The following is a 19,768-nucleotide window of genomic DNA, read 5'->3' on the forward strand; positions in this document are numbered from 1 at the left end:
TCCCCTTTCCTCAGTTTCGCTTACAATTTGTTGGCGCTCCTCAGGCATGGCCAGGAAATAGTGACATTTTCTCCAAATCGTAACACAAGGCTCCCCAATTTACAACAGATTCCACGAAAGCCTAGAATTAAAACTTTCTTTCGCCTTCTGTCTTAAAAAAAAAAAAAAAGTCAACAGAGGAAAAAAGGTTAAAAAAAATTCAAGAGCCTGAAAACGCACGGATACTAACAAAGTACTCTGACGCTTGTAAACTTTGCTTTAATTTCCAGAATGTTTAATGCTTTCTTTCCCTAAATAATCTACCTATTGTTGCTAAGAAGGACAATAAACACTGCAAGGCTTTAACATCTAAAAAAAGACATCCCCTTAACATGAAGTTGGAAGTCAGACAAACGTATTAGAAACAAAAGTTTGTAAGTGAAATTAACATGTCACATTCTGTAAACTGCAAATCTCTAGCCCAGGATATAAAGCAACCACAATTCTACTTTAATAGGAGTCAGAAGACTGCCCCACTTTTTGTGGCTTACACAAGCCACTCAACCTCTCAGTTTCTTTATGGAGGGTGGGGGTTGGGAAGGTAGGGTACAAAGATTCCAGTCGTAACCATGTCTTGCCTTCATTCTTGGGTATGTGTAAAAGGGACTTCAAAGTGTTTTGTAAAATGCAAATATTACAATCTACAATCTTTCTTTCATACAATAAATATTTCCTAAGTAGTGTATATGTGCAAGTTATTTGCTTGATGTACTAGGAGATTCAAACACTCATGCAATTAATATAATAGTGCTCCTAGTATATGCCAGGTACCTTTGTAAACACTTAGGGCACAGTAAGGATCCGAGCAGATAAAAAATCCCTGCTCTCATGGAGCTTACATTCTAGTAGGGGGAGACAGACACAATAAATCAGTAAATTATATAGTTTTAAGACGGGGATAAATGCAAAAGGGAAAAATTAAGAGGCATAGGATAGGCTGCAATTTAAAAAAGGGCTGTCGGGGTACCTGGGTGGCTAGGTCGGTTGAGCTACTTACTCTTGATTTCTGCCCAGGGTGGAGGGATCGAGCCCCACGTTGGGCTCTGCCCTGAGTGTGGAGTGTGCTTAAGATTTTCGCTCCCTCTCCCTCTGAACCTCTCCCTTGCACTCTCTCAGGGCCTTCTATGTATGTTAATAACTCTGGCCATTGGACACCGCAGTTTAGAAGGTATAAAAAAGGGAGGGGGTGCCTGGGTGGCTCAGTCTTTTAAATTACAACTCTCGATTTACACCCAGGTCATGATCTCCAGGTTAGTGAGATTGAGTGCAGAGTCTGCTTGGGATTCTCTCTCTCTCTCCTCTCTCTCTGCCCCTCCCCCTGCTCACTCTCTCAAAATAAATAAGCATTTAAAAAAATGCATTCAAGTAATAATCCTCTCAAATCTTTCTAAAAACTAGGAAACTTTCAGTACAAATTAGAATGCCATGACATAAGAACTTTTGGTAGTTTATACTTAGGATTATCCCAGGTTCTTGCTTCTGTTTTTCTGACAGATTTTTGTCCTTTCTTATTAGTATTCTTACGACTCCTTCTTAGTTCAATTTCCTGTTCCTTATACACTTTCATAAAATATTAGCATTTCAATAGAACATTGAAAAACCAGAAATTCTAAGAGCACTTTTTCATACCATATTGCTTTTTCCTCAGAGAATAGAAACGTTTTTATTAAATGAAATTTTTGTTATAAGAATGAAAAGAATCACACAGTTTTGCAAGCTGAAAAAAACTATTGAAAGTCATCTAATTTTTTTTTTTTAAACTGTGGGTCACAAATTCCTAGTGAGTCCTGAAAATAACTTAAGTTTTGATCACCATCCTAAAAAATAAAATGAAATAAAACATTAGAGGATAGCCCATGAAGTTACTGCATCAATTGCAGTCTTGTTTCAGGAATATGTATGCATGTATGTGTATGTGTGTGCATGTGGGCACATGTGTGTGTCAAGTTGTGGTCAAGAGAAAAGTATCAAGGATGAGGGATTGAACAGGGAAATCCTAGGAAAATAAGCCAGCCAGGTGTGGAAACTTTTATTTTGGCATCCAGGGACAAAGTCACTTTGGAAGGGTATATCTTGAGTTTCTAACTAGTAATTGCATGGGGACAAGGAATCCAAAACCTGAAACTGTGGTCATGCCTGAGTTGCTTGGACCCTCCCTTCTCTGTGTTAATGACTTGGCTTTCTGCACCATGAAGAAGTTAGTCTACAATAGTCCAGATGCATCTACTTCCATATGAGCATAATTTCTCTCATGTAGTTTTAGAACAGGGTTGTCCTGGGAAGCTTCTTGATATTTTTTCCTATAGTCAGAATCTTCGAGATAGAGATAAATGACGCAAGAATGGCATAAATGCAAGTAGGGAGCACTAAAGAGAAGAAAATCACCTACTTCAAGGAAGATAGCTTTAAAGAAAATGTAGAATGTTGGCACATGGGCATTAGAGAGACAAAGCACAGTAATGGCTAGAGACTTCTAGTCTTGAATGACACTGAACTTACCAAGAAAATTCACAATTCTACTTCTTTTTGTCCTATGCTCAATTGCTTGCCTATGTATAATAAATAAATGTATACATGCACACCCCCCCCACACACACATATAATATTTCTGGTTTATCTATTTTCAGCCAGTTAGTTATTTCTTATTCCATTATGATATAAGTACTGCCATTCCCAAAGGAATTTAAAAATTTACATACAAAAGAAACTACTGATAAAAGATGAAAAATGTCATTCCTCCACACAAGAATATATATTCAAACGGCTTTGGATGTGGTTCTCAAATGATGGGCCATCAGACAGTTTCATTATATAAAACTAAGTGTAACTCCAGAATCGTTATAATCCAGTATTTGAATTATTTATAACTTTCTTATTCATCCAAAAATAATCAGAGAAAAAGTGAGTCACAAATATACACAATAAATTACCTTCTAAAAGCAAAATGTGAAAAAAAATAATAAAAGCAAAATGTGGCCTTGAAAATAGATTCCACTGTTAAATATAAAAATCATCTTTCTGAAGAAAAGATACATAAATATAGCTTGCATAGACTATTATAGCATTCTATTTGTTGAGTATGAAACATATCCCACACTAATTATGCCCCTTCGTTCTTATGTCAACCCTGAGAATGTCATTATTTCTTTATAGATGAGCTAATAAAGATTTAATTAAATCTATTAAATCTATTAAATCACTTGTTTAATTAGAAAGTAGCAGAGTAAGACTCACATTCAGAGGATCCGATTTCAGTTCCAATGCCCTGTGTACTATACCACAGGTGCCTCATACCATGTATACTTACACAAAAATAGACAACGGATAAAGTATGAACTGTATAGTTAATCATTTGATTCAAAATAAGTAAAATCATTATTAAAAATAAATCTTTAAACCCATATTGTTTATTCTAACTGTATACCAATTATAAATCTATATTTGCTTTTTAAAGTCAAAACGTAGCCATCAATTCTAACAGGTCTAGAAACTTACACGTCATTTATATCTCCATTTTTTAAAAATTGTCTCTCAAAAAAAAAAATCACCCAAATTCTAAAGTATGTTAAATTCATTCTGAAATAGAGACTTGGTCACTTAAGTGAATATATAAAAAGGTTATTATGTGAAATAGTTACATAGTGTCTAGACTACAGATTAGTTCAATCAGGAACAGAGTTGTGCCTTTGGCACAACTTGCCCTTTTCTACGCTAGAGATGATGTAGGTGATGCTGAGAGTGTAAATTACTAACTAACAAAGGGAAAGGAAGAAAAGGAAGTAAGTCCCTGTGAGAAGTAGTGGAGAAAACAAGTAGCGAGGTCCAAAGGTAGATATGAAACAGAAAGAAAGAACGTATTCCTATGGCACTATATAGTGTTTTCCAGCCAGCCCAGAAATGGCTGGTTGCTAGAAGAGACAGGAATTGCTCAGTATAGGTTATAGAGCCATGCTACAGACTGAATTAACCTTTTGATACACATTTGCTTTAAAAACACGAAGATTCATCTCTACCTCAGTCTTCACAATTGATGTCAATTCTGCCACTGTGAACCATTCCTCCCTTACAGCAACAATTCTATGCTAACTAGAAATATTTATGGATATATAATACATATATCCATATATATAATATATATCCATAACAATATTACATTATATATATATATATATATATATATATATATATATATATATATTTAATTAGAAGCCAACTCTCAGAATCCTAATATATACGTTTTTTTTTTCTGCAACAAAATAACTTTGCATTTAAGTCATGGGAGAAAAAATCCAGGTAGTCAACATTTTCTACAGACTTCAAAAAATCCAGGTAGTCAACATTTTCTACAGACTTCAGATTGCTAAAAGCATTTAATAGTCTTGGGCAATTACCCTTGAGTTGAATGTGAAATCCAAAATATACGATCTTTTCTCCCATCCCCGGCTTAATGTCAACACGGTACAAATAAATTGTAAGCTTTTGTGATTTCAGTTTTCAAAGACAGTTTTGGTGTTTACTCAGCAGATGTACAAAGTGAAAAGCAGACCGTACTCGTTAGCAGCTGGTCAACCCAAAACTTTCACAAAGGTTGATGAAGTCAAAGGATGTTTAGGGTATAGGAAGATAAAAAAGGGAACATTAAATGATATGCATTTCCATTATTCTGTAATGAGATTTAGGATGATGTTTGCCTTTATCTTATGACAGAAAATGTCCTTGGAAGTAAGCAAATTAATTTCTTGAGTAGGTTAAAAAACAGTAATAAGATTTGACCGAGGAATGAAGGAAAAAAAGCCTAAAGATCAAAGTTATGAATCATAAAAGCAGAATAGCTAGACGATAAGGGAAAGAAAAAATATGTGGATTATGATATTACTTATGGCCCTTTATATACAATAACAATGATGATGATGGTAATAGCTAATGTTCTGTTCCTCATAAACATTTCTTCACTTAATGTTCACGAACACTCTCCAATGTAGCTACTCTCATTATTCTCATCTCACAGACAAGAAAAGTGATACACACTAATTCAATAAATATATGTTAAGCACCTACCACATGCCAGACACTATTCTATTTTAAATTTTTTTTTTTCAACGTTTATTTATTTTTGGGACAGAGAGAGACAGAGCATGAACGGGGGAGGGGCAGAGAGAGAGGGAGACACAGAATCGGAAACAGGCTCCAGGCTCTGAGCCATCAGCCCAGAGCCTGATGCGGGGCTCGAACTCCCGGACCGCGAGATCGTGACCTGGCTGAAGTCGGACGCTTAACCGACTGCGCCACCCAGGCGCCCCGGTAGATCTATTTTTAACTTTTTTGAGGAACCTCCACATTGAAACTCAACAGAAGACCATGGGGGAGGGGAAGGAAAAAAAAGTTACAGAGAGGGAAGGAGGCAAACCATATGAGACTCTTAAAAATGGAGAATAAACTGAGGGTTGATGGGGGTGGGAGGGAGGGGAATGTGGGTGATGGAAACTGAGGAGGGCACCTGTTGGGATGAGCGCTGGGTGTTGTATGGAAACCAATTTGACAATAAGTTTCATATTAAAACAAAAAAAAGAAATGAAACCAGAATTTAGGCCCATGAAGATTGATGCACAGTTTTTAACTTGTCCAATGTCATAAGTAGCAAATCCAGGGTTTGAATCCAGGTCTTCTGACTCTAGAATCCATACTACTAACTGCTAAATAATATGGCTTAAGAGAACCTTCTGATATCAGTATCAGACAATGAGGCTGCTGATACGAACTGTTTTTCCATATATATATAACAAAGAACTTTAGCACAGTTGTTCTATCTCCAGATTATATGACATACTCCTTATGTAAATCTTCACTTAGCTATCACCAGGAATCCGAAACTCTTACTAAATGTCCACAAGAAATTTTAGTAGTCAGTGTTCAGAGATGACTTCAGACACAACCACAAGAACTCGGCTTCAGAGAAAACAGGAAATATTATTTCATGCGATTGGTAACTTACTGGCATTTGGTCACCCCCGAAAGTGTAATTCCCGAAATAAAATGGAGTCAGTCATAAGCCAAACATTTTGGGGAGATACTACCAAAATTTAGAAAAAGAATGCTCATATACCTGCTACATACCATCTCTGCAAGTCTTCAAAGTCATGTGAAATGCCATTTTCAAAGAAAAACTAAAATATTCATATAAAAAGAAAACACTTCATTTCATTGATAGAGTTAAGCATGATCAAATAATAAGTTACAGATCTCCCTTAAGGGAGACTAGGATGAGCGACATTTACCAAAAGCTGTGTAGGGCCGGGGAAAAGAGAGGTACATGAAATACCGTTATGTTTCAATCATTCAGAGAGTTCCCTTTCTAATGTACGGTGGCCTTCACACGTTCCTTCATTTCCTCATTCATTCAGGTATTTACTGGGCACCGTGTGCAAGACTCTTCCCTAGGATCTTTGGGTAAGAATTAGACAAAACATGCATTTGGCTCTTCAGATGTTCAGAGGCTGGTGGTAGGGGATAGGCAGGATAATACAGACAAGAAAAACGAATAAATGCAACAGAGTGGAACAAGTAGCATATTGACGATTCGTTCTGGTCACTCTGGTGACATAAAACGGGGAGTGACAACTCTACTTACATGGGCCAGAGAAGCCTTCACAGAAGAAGAGATACCTCAGCTGCATTTTTTTTTAAATTTTTTTTTTTCAACGTTTATTTATTTTTGGGACAGAGAGAGACAGAGCATGAACGGGGGAGGGTCAGAGAGAGAGGGAGACACAGAATCGGAAACAGGCTCCAGGCTCTGAGCCATCAGCCCAGAGCCTGACGCGGGGCTCGAACTCACGGACCGTGAGATCGTGACCTGGCTGAAGTCGGACGCTTAACCGACTGCGCCACCCAGGCGCCCCCCTCAGCTGCATTTTGAAGGCTGTTTGGTCGGCAGCAAATGCGGTGGAAGACACAGAAAACAGAAGTCTCTCTACCCTGATCGCTACGAAACATGCCTCTTCGGGATCTTTGAAAGTGGGCAGGAATTAGCTCTCCTCATGAAGGCCTCTCTCTTTCTCGTCCTTTAGGGCAGTGGCAGTAGTAAGGATGGTTTCCAAGTTTGAGAAACTCCCTGCTTTGGTGTCTGTTCTGCTATTCCAACCCACGCTCTGGCCTTGTGATAAATTTATACAAAGTCTTTATAGCAATGTTAGAAGAACATTTTCAAACATTTGAGAGGAAAGAGAAGTATTTCTTCTACTGTAACTCTCTTGGAATTCTGGATGAACATTACCTAGCAACATCTCATATCACTAGGAGATCAAAATCTTAAGATTTTTGTGAGTATACTGGGGTTCCTGGGCAGCTCAGTCAATTAAGCGGCAGACTCAGCTCAGGTCATGATCTCACGGTTCGTGGGTTCAAGCCCTGCGTCAGGCTCTGTGCTGGCAGCTCAGAGCCTGGGGCCTGCTTCAGAGTCTGTGTCTCCCTCTCTCTCTCTGCCCCTCCCCTGCTTGTGCTGGCTCTCTGTCTCTCTCTCTCAAAAATAAGTGAATAAACATTTAAAAAAAGATTTTGTGAGTATAAACATTTGCATAAACATACAGAAAGACCTAAAAAGTTTATAAAAGTTTCAGGTACCAATGCCCAACACTAGGCAATATTTATAAAAAGTGTGTTCACTTAAGTTGCCTTATTCATTATTAGTTTACTTATTCACTATCATTTCCTCATTATTTCCCCCTTACCCACACCACACGGTGAGGAGAATAATATTACCTATGCATGGAAAATGGAGGCATTTCCTAAATCACAAGTAAATCTAGTTCCTACCTGTTCGTCTTTGGTCTTTTTCTTTACTGGCTAAGCTTCCTATATTCCTTTGAACACACATGGAAGTAAAGACTCCCTCTGATTAGCAATTTATTTAACTGAGCCATATATTGGTTGAATATAAATGGTTATACATTTTTGTACTGCTTGATCCGCTGCTGACATAAAAATGGAGAATTTAACAGTTTTTCACAGAGATTTTGACTTAACCATCCAGTTGACTGATTAATTGTACGCACCTTAATTATTTTTCATCATCTATGAAGGCAAGATTTGTAACAAAGTCATTTAGAGTTGTCAAAAACCAAAGGCAGTAGGGAAGAATGAGGATTCTGTCAAGGCATTAAAAATTGCAAGATCGCTGATAGCAAATTGGAAAAACAACACAAAACTAAACAATTGCCTATGGAAAACATTCCTGTTATACAGATCCAGGTCAAACATCACCTAGATTGGGCATAAGTGAACTCCTGCCTGAAGGTAGTTCTATTCGTAGCTTGGTACATTTGGTAAACAGTTCAGACTGTGTGCCAAGTGGTGAATTCAGAAAGCAAACTAAGCAACTCAGCATCAGCTGACTTCCACTTCTGGGACTCCATGTTAAAGATGTCTGGAAGCAATAGTTTGTCTGTTGTGTTGATTTGAAACTTCATGATAGGACATAACAATTACAGATTAAACATGTTTCCCTCCTAAAACTCAATTCAACTGATTCCACCTATCAGACTTTATGAATACTCCCACAGTAAGGTGAGAAACTTAGGTCTAACAAGACAGGGGACTATTCCTGGGGGAAAGTAGTCTCAGTAAGAGGTGACTTTGTAGGGTCATACAGAAACTCTCTGATAAATACAAGAAATTACAGAGAGGCAAATCAATAGGCGTTCTAGCTGAGGGAATGTTCTGTAATCCTTCTCCTAGACCAGAGCTTTATAACTTGGATTCTTTTGCTTGGCAACTCCAGCCAGTCAACCTCTTAGCAGAGCAGTGTTTCAAATCCCAACTTTCTTTCCCATACTCGACAACAAATTTTGAAAAGATATTTGGGGAGGGGCCACAAATCTTGATGCATGATTTACAGCCTAAAAAGACCCTTAAAATTTGGCAACACCATTCAAAAAGCATTCCCCAAAATATTTAGAGTCTAGCCACTATTTATCAGCATTTGGACATAGAAAAACAGGTACAGAGTTTCTGAGTTCCTTTATTTTCTGTTATAGGTTAAATTTTAATGTGTGTGAATACCTGGCATTGACCTAACATTTTAGAAAAAAGTCATTGCTTTGTGATGCACTGTTATAAGCTACTAATTCCATTTCAAATAATACTGTACTTCACACTATAAGGGCAGCATTTTATAGGTTCTCTGGGTGAGGCAAAAATACAAACTTTGTATCTTAATAAATCTTATATTGTATCTGAATAAATGCTCAAAGATACTTTTCAAGGACAATGATCTTAAAATGGCCACACAGTTTACTACAATTCAATGTAACTACAATTTTAAAACAGCATATAAAAATTTTGTACCATTTTTAAATTCATTTATTCAAATTGACTCATTTTTAAAATTTAAAAAAGTTTTTTTCTTAATGTTTATTTATTTTTAAGAGAGAAAGACAGAGTGCAAGCAGGGGAGGGGCACAGAGAGGGAGACACAGATTACAGGGCCTGATATGGGGCTTGAACCCACAGGCCGTGAGATCATGATCTGAGCCAAATCGGACGCTTAGCTGACTGAGCTGCCCAGGCGCCCCTGAACTGATTCATTTTTATTCTCAACTTCAGATTACAGGTCAGGATCAGTTGACAAAGGGTACGTTTTCTTTCTTCTATTGCCACTCAGAAGGTGTGTGTGGTACAACCTTACCATTCTGAAGTCAATAAAATAGTCATCACATGAGGTGAACAGCCCCTTGTCAATCCTCTAAGACACCGTTTGCCCCAGTCCTTGCTGAGCCATAGAGCTCACCTCCTTATTCTCAGATCTGAGCCCTACCTCTATCTTTAGCCTTATGCCAACTCTATTCTCAATCTCCCTTTGTTGTTCTGCTCCTGGGCTCACCTGGGGTTGGTCAAACCATCATGTCTCTGCTTCGCTGCCTAGTGATTAAACTTCTGACCTGAATGACCAGAGGCAAATGCCCCCCCTCCCCATAACTGAAGTTCCTCTTTATCTCCGCACATTATGTCACCCCTCTCAATACAACTTTTTGTGAGAGAGAAATATCATATTTTTTTCCATGGTGGATGGAGTCCATTAAGAAAAATATAAAACAACATTGGAAACTAATCTCATGAGAATCTATTATCGACATGTATTTCTTACTATAATGATCACGATGTCTGTAAGAAAATTCTTCAAATTATATGCTTTCTATAATATCCTCTATATGTGCCCATTTAAAAAAGCAATTATTGACGGTGTTTCAACAATAGTGTTTAACATACCATAGGGATAAAAATTTTCCTGGTACCTACACTAGGAATTTCTCATGCTTTAGTTTTTCCCATGATTTTGGATATTATATCTGTCTAATGGATAATCATTGTTTTATACAGTAACTTTCTCTCAAGTATTTTTGAAAAACCTAGTATTCATCTCCAAAACATATCTAAAACATGAAACTTGTTAGCTTAGTCCCCATTTCGTATGTGCTAAAGTATAAGGAAGATGAAAGGCTACACATCTATTAGTAGTAGGATCTGATGAAGCCTAGATAAACCGTGGGCTTAAAGCCTTTTTGCATTTCTGTATTTAATAATTATTTACAAAATATGAAGGGCCAATGAATATGTTCCTGTGAAAGGGTAATCAACTGAAAACATTTAACAAAGAAAACGGATTACTAGGTTAGTAGAGCTAACATTTCATTCAACCATTCATTATTAAACAATATTAAAAAAATATTTATTGAATGCTACCATGTCCATGTACAGTATTAAGCAGTAGTAGATAGCAGCATTTATTAACTGTTAGTTAAACCTATTATTCACTCATTAATTATTATTTGAACTGATAAATGCAGAAAAGCTAAGGAAACAGGTTAAGTAATGCTACGCAATTTAAAATAAAGATATACTAATAGACCAGAATGTATTTAGAACATGTGTATGAAGCACAAGAGCACTTAAGATATCAGCACAAAGCAAAACAAAGACAGCTTAAGTACTCCTCTTTTCACCATAATAATGCCACACTTTCAACATCATGGGACATTAATTTAAAAAATTGTAAGACTGGGGCACCTGGGTGGCTCAGTCGGTTAAGCATCCGATTTTGGCTCAGGTCATGATCTCACGGTTTGTGAGTCTGAGCCCCGCATCAGTCTCTGTGCTGTCAGAGTCCTGCTCGGGTCCTCTGTCCCCCTCTGTGTCTGCCCCTCTCCACTGCATGCTCTTTCTCAAAAAAACAATAAACTTTTAAAAAAGTAAAAATTATAAACTAACACAAAATTTTGTAAAAGTACGGTATTCATCAGGAAAATAGAACTAATGGGGAAAATCAGGAAATAAATTGCTTTGGTTATCACACACACACACACACACACATTTATAGAGACACAAATTGACTCATAAAATAAACCAACAAAAATATAATAGAGTGAAAATAAAACTGCTCTTTATAGGGTCCAAAATGAATAGCATATTGTCATATCCAATGGGACTTTCAATTCTCATTTTCCTGGCTCCTTGAGCAACATTCTATAGAATTGAGTATTCTTTCAATCTGAAAGCATTATTTTCTCTTGACTTCCATTAAATCACATTCTTATGATTTTCCTCCTATTTTTCTGGTACCTCCTTATCAACCTTCCTGGCTGATTTCACCTCTTCTGTCAAATTTCTACCTTTAGCATCTTCAACTCATCCTTATGGTTCAGTCCTGGGTCCCCTGCTCTCAGATTTCCCCCAGATGATCAATTCCATTTCCTGTCTTAAAAACCATACACAGTCACTCAAATGTATTACCAAGTGCAGACCTCACATTTGAGTTTCAGAACCGATAACTGTCTACTTGACCTCACCACTAAAATATCTCACAGACCTCTCAAACTATACTCTTGCTTTCCCATGTAAATTTTATCTTTCCTCCCTTAATAAATGACTTCCTCAGCCAAATAGTTGCTTAAACCAAAAATGTGAACATCCTCTTTTATTCCTTGCCTTATACTCTATGCCCTGCTCAACCATCATCAAATTCAATTGATCCTATCTCTAAAACAGATGTCATATCCATGCACCTCTCTTAATCCTATTCCAAGCTATTTTCACTCTTGCCCTCAAGACATTATTCATAAAGCAGCCAGGACTATCTTTTACAAACATGTTGGGTCACGTCACCACCCTCCTGAAAATCCTTCAATGTCTTCTCACTGCAATTATAATATAAACATATATATAGCATGACCTTGAAGGGTCTTGCATGTCTCTCCAACTTTACCACAAGCCACACTTCCCAGTGATCACCTGGCTGAAACAACACTGGTTTGCTCTTCAAACAGACCAAACTCTTTTCTGCCTCATGGTCTTCTGTCATGGCTGACTTCTCATTCTGAGGACTCAGCCTGAAAGGCCTTTCCTAGCAATCCAATCCAAAGTAAGAGGCCATTTTTATTCTCCTGCATGGTATCCTTTTCTTTTTCTTTTTCTTTTTCATAATATTATTCTACAGCTATAGTTGCAAAATGTATTGGCTTATATTTTATTCTCTCCCTAGACCTACTCAACGAAATCCTCTATTAGAACAAAGACCATCTCTGTTTTATTCGCTACTGCACATTCTCTCTCTACTCATTGCTTAATATTTAGGGGAGATGTAATCTTGTTGAGTTAATGTGATAAAATAGAATTTTGCTGTGAGTTTCCAGTTTTGACCAAGCTTAAAATCTAGTTCCTCATTTTAAGTGGCATATGCCAAACATCCAGAGGAAGGATTTGGTAAACTTTAAAGCCTATAATGAAGTTTTATTTCAACAAACTTGTGATTGCAAAGTCAATAAATTTACTCCCTATCCAAAGAATGTCTATGTCAGAGCTGCATTCTGTCCATACATAATTGAACTGAGTTCTTTACAAGTTATTTAAAATGTTAGGACATATTGCCTTAGGTTGTACCAATTGTCACTGGTCTCGAAGGGTCAATTTTAGTGAAAGGGGTAGAACCTTCAGTAGAAGAAGTGGAAAGCAGCCTGCCACTGTGCAAAGGCCAGGGGGAAACATCCCATCTGCTGCATTTCCACACAATAACCTAGAAGTCCACGGGCTAATGTAGGGCATTCTGAATTTTTGAAAGGATTCCAGTGATATTAAAGACAAAAGAGGCATGTGTGTATGGGGATCCCTTCCACAAATTCCTTTTTCAATTGAAAGAATCTCCTTTAGGGGCGCCTGGGTGGCGCAGTCGGTTAAGCGTCCGACTTCAGCCAGGTCACGATCTCGCGGTCTGTGAGTTCAAGCCCCGCATCGGGCTCTGGGCTGATGGCTCAGAGCCTGGAGCCTGTTTCCGATTCTGTGTCTCCCTCTCTCTCTGCCCCTCCCCCGTTCATGCTCTGTCTCTCTCTGTCCCAAAAAAATAAATAAACGTTGAAAAAAAAATTAAAAAAAAAGAAAGAATCTCCTTTAAATTTCCTCTAGAGCACTCCTTCTCAAACTCTAAGACCCTCATTCCAGACAAAGGCCCAGTGAAATTCCAGGGTACAATAAAGGCAATGGATGAAATTTACCATTCTATGCAGTGCAGGATTTCTGCCTGGAAACTCTTCCTTGAACACTTTCAGTGATGGAGAATTGAGGTTTTAATTATTAAATAGTTATTCTTACAATGATGTCAAAAACAGCCTCCATTATTGGTTCTAGTGCCTTCTGTAATGGTACAGAAAAAGTCCGCTTCCAAGGGCAGCCTTGAAATATTTGAAAGACAACTATTACTTCCTCCCACAGCCTTCTGTTTTCCAGATCTTGACTCTCTTCCTCTGTTTTTTTTCCCCCTTGTGGTTCTACCTATACTAAATGCTTGCAGGTCATGGGGACTTGTAGTCTCTCCCTATTGGACTTAGAGTTCTACACTGCCCTCCATAATCTGCCTGCATCTTTCTTAATATGCCCCTGTATTCCTCTTTCATTCTTTGATATTTATTTATTTATTTATTTATAATTTATTTAAGAGAGTGCATGTTCGTGTGGGCGGGGCGGGGGGGTAGTAAGGGAGGGAAGGAGAGGGGGACAGAGAGAGAATCTTAAATCTTAAACAGGCTTCATGCTCAGCATGGAGCCTAACATGGGACTCAATCCCACAACCCTGGGATCATGATCTGAGCCCAAATCAAGAGTCGGATGAATGCTCAACTGACTGAGCCAGCCAGATGCCCTTCATTCTTTGGTATTTTACAATCTGTAGTTGTCAGAAGCTCCCTGCTCCCTGAAATGGTTTCCTATGGATCTTCCTCCCTCAATTTTAAAGCTTAGAATCAAGTCCAGTTTTTGCTCTACCGCCCACATTGTGTTTTTAAGCTTCTCCCGTTCCTAATTACTGAGTCAAAATCAGCATAACTGTAGTTTCAATATATGCTCGGCTTGTACCTTTCAGATAGATTTGCAAGAAATTTAATTCCTCTCCCATGAGATAGTCTTTCCAATATTTCATTTATTTAACAAATATTTTTAGGCACCTACTACCTGAAGTACCTCAGATGCATAAATAAAAACAAAGATCCTTGTCCCCAGGAAATTCTAGCAGGGGGAGACAGTTCATAAACAACAAATATAAAAAAAATCAGTAAATTATACCATAAGCTAAAAGATGGCAAGTGTTACTGAAAGGAAGCAGTACAGTAGAGAAATAAAGGAATCAAGAGTGGTAGAGGTGACAGGGTAGTAATCAGCAAGACGGTGTTTGACCAAAGTCTTGAAGAAAGTTCTCTTCACCCTCTGAGCCTATTGCCTTCCCTTCCTTGATTATATTACCATCTTATTCCCACAGATTTATTTAGTAGCTACAATGTGTGCAGCACCAAAATAGGTCCTGGAGACTCAAAAACTCCAGGGGAGACTATTTCCGTGACTAGCTCACAGTCTAGTAGGAGCAGAACCACAAAACAGACAACCCTAGGGATTAAGTGTTATAATCAAGGTGTGGCTACATCAGAATTGGAAAGTGGCTGTTTTTGAACTCTAAGAAAAATACGGTCTCGTTCTCCCAAGATTTCTAATACTTGCTCAGTTCTTATTTGTTGTTCAAATGTGGAGTCCAGAAGGGTAGTTATCCTAATCATCTTGAAAAGACTTCTACAAATGTTCAGAAGCTTTCTAACTACTACATTTTACTTCTGTAATAGTTTTATGATCTGTTTTTAAGAAAGCATCTTGTCCTGTTGACTGTATCTGAAAATTATTATTTTTTATTTTCAGTTTCACCTAAATGTTCTGTACCTGTCCTGCCGTATCAAGTTCATGGAATTCCAGGTCTATTTAAAAATCTTTTAATTAGGGGCGCCTGGGCAGCTCAATCAGTTAAGTGTCTGACTTCTGTTCAGGTCATGATCTTGCGGTTCATGAGTTTGAGCCCCGTGTCGGGCTCTGTGCTGACAGCTTTGGATTCTGTGTCTCCCTCTCTCTCTGCCCCTCTCCCACTCACGCTTTGTCTCTCTCTCTCTCTCTCTCTCTCTCTCTGTCAAAAATAAAGAAACATTAAAAAATGTTTTTAAATCTTTTAATCAAATAGCTCATTTTTACTTTCTATAATGTCTGTTTATATTGAGGAAGATACACTATTTCCTGATATTTCAGTCCCCAATCTGATCCTTCTAAGTCTCAGATTTCCCTCTAAAATTATATTTACCTTTTCACATCCAAGTTTCAGATGTTCCTTGCTTGTGGTATACTGTTTCTGTCACTTTCTCCAACAGATCACTGAGTACCTTTCTCCATTGTGGTTTTTCTCATTATGGCATACTGATATGCACCACAGAAAGTATTCTTCAATTTTAAATAGACCTTTTTCTCCTTCCTTCTCATATTTCAGCCTAAAGGGAGCTATGTAAAGGTCAGTCAATTCCCACCACACATTTTCTGAAGTCTCATGAAATATATGGTATTTCTGGCCAGGAATTCGTCATCGCAGTATCATAACTCAGTGATTATTTAACTTGTCCAACAAGGCTTTAAAACTTACACTTCTCTCCCTGAAGAACCTGTGACTCAATTATGCAGTGAGCTGCTATTACTGATGAGAACGCATCATGTTACTACGTGGATAATAGTGGGGGTGGACATATAACTGCAGGGTTGTGATACAGGCCATCAAACGCTATTATCATTGTTTCATTTTAACAATTTAATGATATTATTATTATATTATTTGACTTCATCTACATTGCCGTTAGGAATACATTAGACTTGGATTTTATAATTTAAAAATTTGTTTTTAATTTCACCTCTCTTGTCCTCTCCAATAAAACCTGCCAGTTCCTATTCGCTAGCTCTGCAGCTGGACAAAGACCTTGGTAATCCATGCGGGAAAGATGGGCTGGATCCAGCAGAAATGGCCAGGCAGGATCAGCTCTCCTTCCTCTTCAGACAAGAGAAACTATGTAACATAGAGCCCCATCTCTTCCTGTGGGTCCTCAGCAGACATTTCAAGTCTTGTATGTCAAAAGGAAGTCTGTTTTTAATTCGAGGCTGTTGTTAACTAGCTATCTTTTTTAATGGATGAGTGATTTCAGGCAAGTCATTTAGTCCCTCTAGGAAATCTCTGATTTCTTTTCCAAAAAGAGGTCAGGTAGCTTCTCCGTACTGTCTACACAGGGTTGCTGAACTCCTTCCAGCTTTGACAGTTGGCAGTTTTAAACTTTCTGCTTTGTTATAGGTACTCTCTTTCCTTGAAAACTGAACACGGATTGCTAAAAAGGTCAACTTTTTTTCCCCCCAAATTAGGTGTTCTAAAGGTGGGCACTGAGGGGCTGAGGTCAATTTTTCAATCGGGCATCTATATGTTAGAGAAAGATCTGCATGTATATTTTTAATGTACTAAAATTTCATTAATACTGTCCGTAGAAATTTAACATCAGTCTTTGTGCAACACTCCTCTGACACAAAGGGAGAATGTTATACACAAATATTAGACACTAATATAATAGTATCATGTTAGACAAGTCCTTGATTAAGTAAAACCAAGCTTGACATAACACCATCTCAAGGTGATAAATGCCAGCTTTAGGATATAATATCAGTCTATCGCCGAGTTTGTATTACTTCATGACTATACTATGAACGTCACAGAGATTATTAAAATGTAATGTGTATTTACAAAAGTTCAGAATTTTCCCATAATGTTGTATATGTAGGCAGATTTACGATATAGGACACTGTATGCTATACTTTAATGTAAGTACTTGTGTAAATAACTGCTCACAGGTTTTATTTTATCCAAGTGGCCAGATGGACTCAGGATAAATTTATGTCCCAAAATTATTTTGCTCTGTTTTATGTAGTATTTTCGTGTGGGAGGAACGGGAGGCAGAGGGTCCTTCTGCATCAACTATTTCCGCCATATTGACTGTTGAACAACTCAGCAGATGTAGGAAGTGTCAACTTAAAATATTCAAACTAGTGGCCTTGCCTCTTCCCTTACTCAACTGAGAAGCAGCTGTAGTGAATCTTTATATAAGTCACCAAAGCAAAAACTCAAAATTTGAATGCTTCAGAAGTAATTTCTAATAGATTAATTGCTTTAATTATTGCATTTAGCGAAATTAAACTAAAAAGTACAGTATTTCTAGTGGCACGACAAGTAATTCTTTTAAAACATGTTGAAAATTCAATTGCTTTTGCATGGTCTTAAGTTGCTCTCTTAACTTAAAGTCTAACTGATCATTTAAATAGATTTCTCTGCATTTGGACCATGATATATTTATGAGATATGATATAATAATATTTTAAGAAATTTACTGTTTAAAAAAATTTTTTTAAATGTTTATTTATTTTTGAGACAGAGCAGAATGCGAGTGGGTTAGGGGCAGAGAGAGAGGGAGACAAAGAATCTGAAGCAGGTTCCAGGCTCCGAGCTGTCGGCAGAGCCCGACGTGGGGCTTGAACTCATGAGCTGTGAGGTCATGACCTGAGCTGAAGTCGGACGTTCAACCGACTGAGCCACCCAGGTGCCCCAAGAAATTTACTATTTTAAAAATCCTTTCACACATCATTTCTAACATAATTTTTTCTGAATATAGTAGCCATACATTACATAATGGAATTATGTGGTATTAAAAATTGTATGTAGGGGCGCCTGGGTGGCGCAGTCGGTTAAGCGTCCGACTTCAGCCAGGTCACGATCTCGCGGTCCGTGAGTTCGAGCCCCGCGTCGGGCTCTGGGCTGATGGCTCGGAGCCTGGAGCCTGTTTCCGATTCTGTGTCTCCCTCTCTCTCTGCCCCTTCCCCGTTCATGCTCTGTCTCTCTCTGTTCCAAAAATAAATAAAAACGTTGAGAAAAAAAATTTAAAAAAAAAAAAAAAAAAAAAAAAAAAAAAAAAAAAAAAAAAAAAAAAAATTGTATGTAATTTTCTATTTCCCAAATTAATTTGTTTCTGGTAAAAGAACCAGATAATTATATTAAGCATGTTGCTACTATAAATGCTTTCTAGTTTCTAGGCCTGATAAACCATTTTGTATTTGAGAGATTAGGAGGAATGACAATGTCTTAAAGATCCGAAGATGTCTTGAGAAGGTGCCGGTATAAAGTCTGTCTTTAAGTACAAAGTTAGATGAAAAATTAGATTTTTCTCCTAATATTTGGGAAAGATGCTTCCTAATCTCCTGTACTTCCAGGGTGTCAGAAGTCTTAAAGTGAAGACATTAGTCTTTACATTCCATTCCATACTTATTCCTAGTAAAAATTTTATTGTGAGTTGTACCTCACATATATCATACCGCTTCATGATGCTATGGTTGAATCGTGTTCCCTCCAAATTCAGATATGGAAGTGCCAACACCTAGTTGGGTATAACTGGACGTAACTGTAGTTAGAGATAGGTCTTTAAAGAGGTGATTAAGTTAGGGGAGACTGGGTGGCTCAGTCGGTTAAGCATCTGACTCTTGATTTGGGCTCAGGTCATGATCCCAAGGCTGTGGGATCAAGCCCCAACTTGGGCTCCACACCGAGCATGGAGCTTGCTTAGGATTCTCTCTTTCCCCCTCTGCCTCTGCTGCTCACGCTTAATCTCTCTCTCAAAAATGAAAACAAACAAACAAACAAACAAAAAACAATTGAAAAAACAGGTGATTAAATTAAAATAAGGCTGTAAGGGTGGGGCCCTAATCCAATATGACTGGTATCCTTATTAGAAGAAATCTGGACACACAAAGAGACACCAGGGATGTGCAGACACAGACCCTGTCAGTAGGCAGCAAGAGGGTGGTCATCTATACGCCAAGGAGAGAGAACTTCCAGCTTCCAGAACTGAAAGAAAATAAATGTCTGTTGCTTAAGCCACCCAGTCTGTAGTGTTTTATTATGGCAGCCCTAGCAAAAGAATATAATATGCCTTGAAATTAACTAAGTCTCCTATAAGCTATAGTTTTTTTATAGTGCTTTCACAAGCTTTTAGAAATCCTTTTTTTCTAAAAGTTTAAGTAATTTACTAAGCATTACTTAGATCAATTCTAAAGTTTTTAACATCTTGTTACAATTTTGCTGACCCAATAGACCATACCTCTCTGTATAATAAAAACTAAGCTGTAAAATGAATTTCCATAAATCAAATGGTATTTTCTAATTATTTCTGCTATTTTAAAAACTGATGTTTCTACATCACTGGTGGATATTATGCGTCCAGCTTGAACAAAGGTCAATTTCTTATACAGTCTCTTAAAAACACACTTGTCACTATATTTTGATATACATAAGACTTCAAATTGCTTA

General features: G+C 37.6%; 1 protein-coding gene across 49 annotated transcripts in view; it reads right to left on the bottom strand.

Annotated features, from left to right (window-relative positions):
- Nucleotides 1-19,768, bottom strand: part of RIMS2 (regulating synaptic membrane exocytosis 2) — a 612,588-nt gene that overhangs the window by 33,393 nt on the left and 559,427 nt on the right. The window lies entirely within an intron of this gene.

Source organism: Leopardus geoffroyi, chromosome C3 (assembly GCF_018350155.1).
Source record: "Leopardus geoffroyi isolate Oge1 chromosome C3, O.geoffroyi_Oge1_pat1.0, whole genome shotgun sequence".
NCBI lineage: Eukaryota > Metazoa > Chordata > Mammalia > Carnivora > Felidae > Leopardus > Leopardus geoffroyi.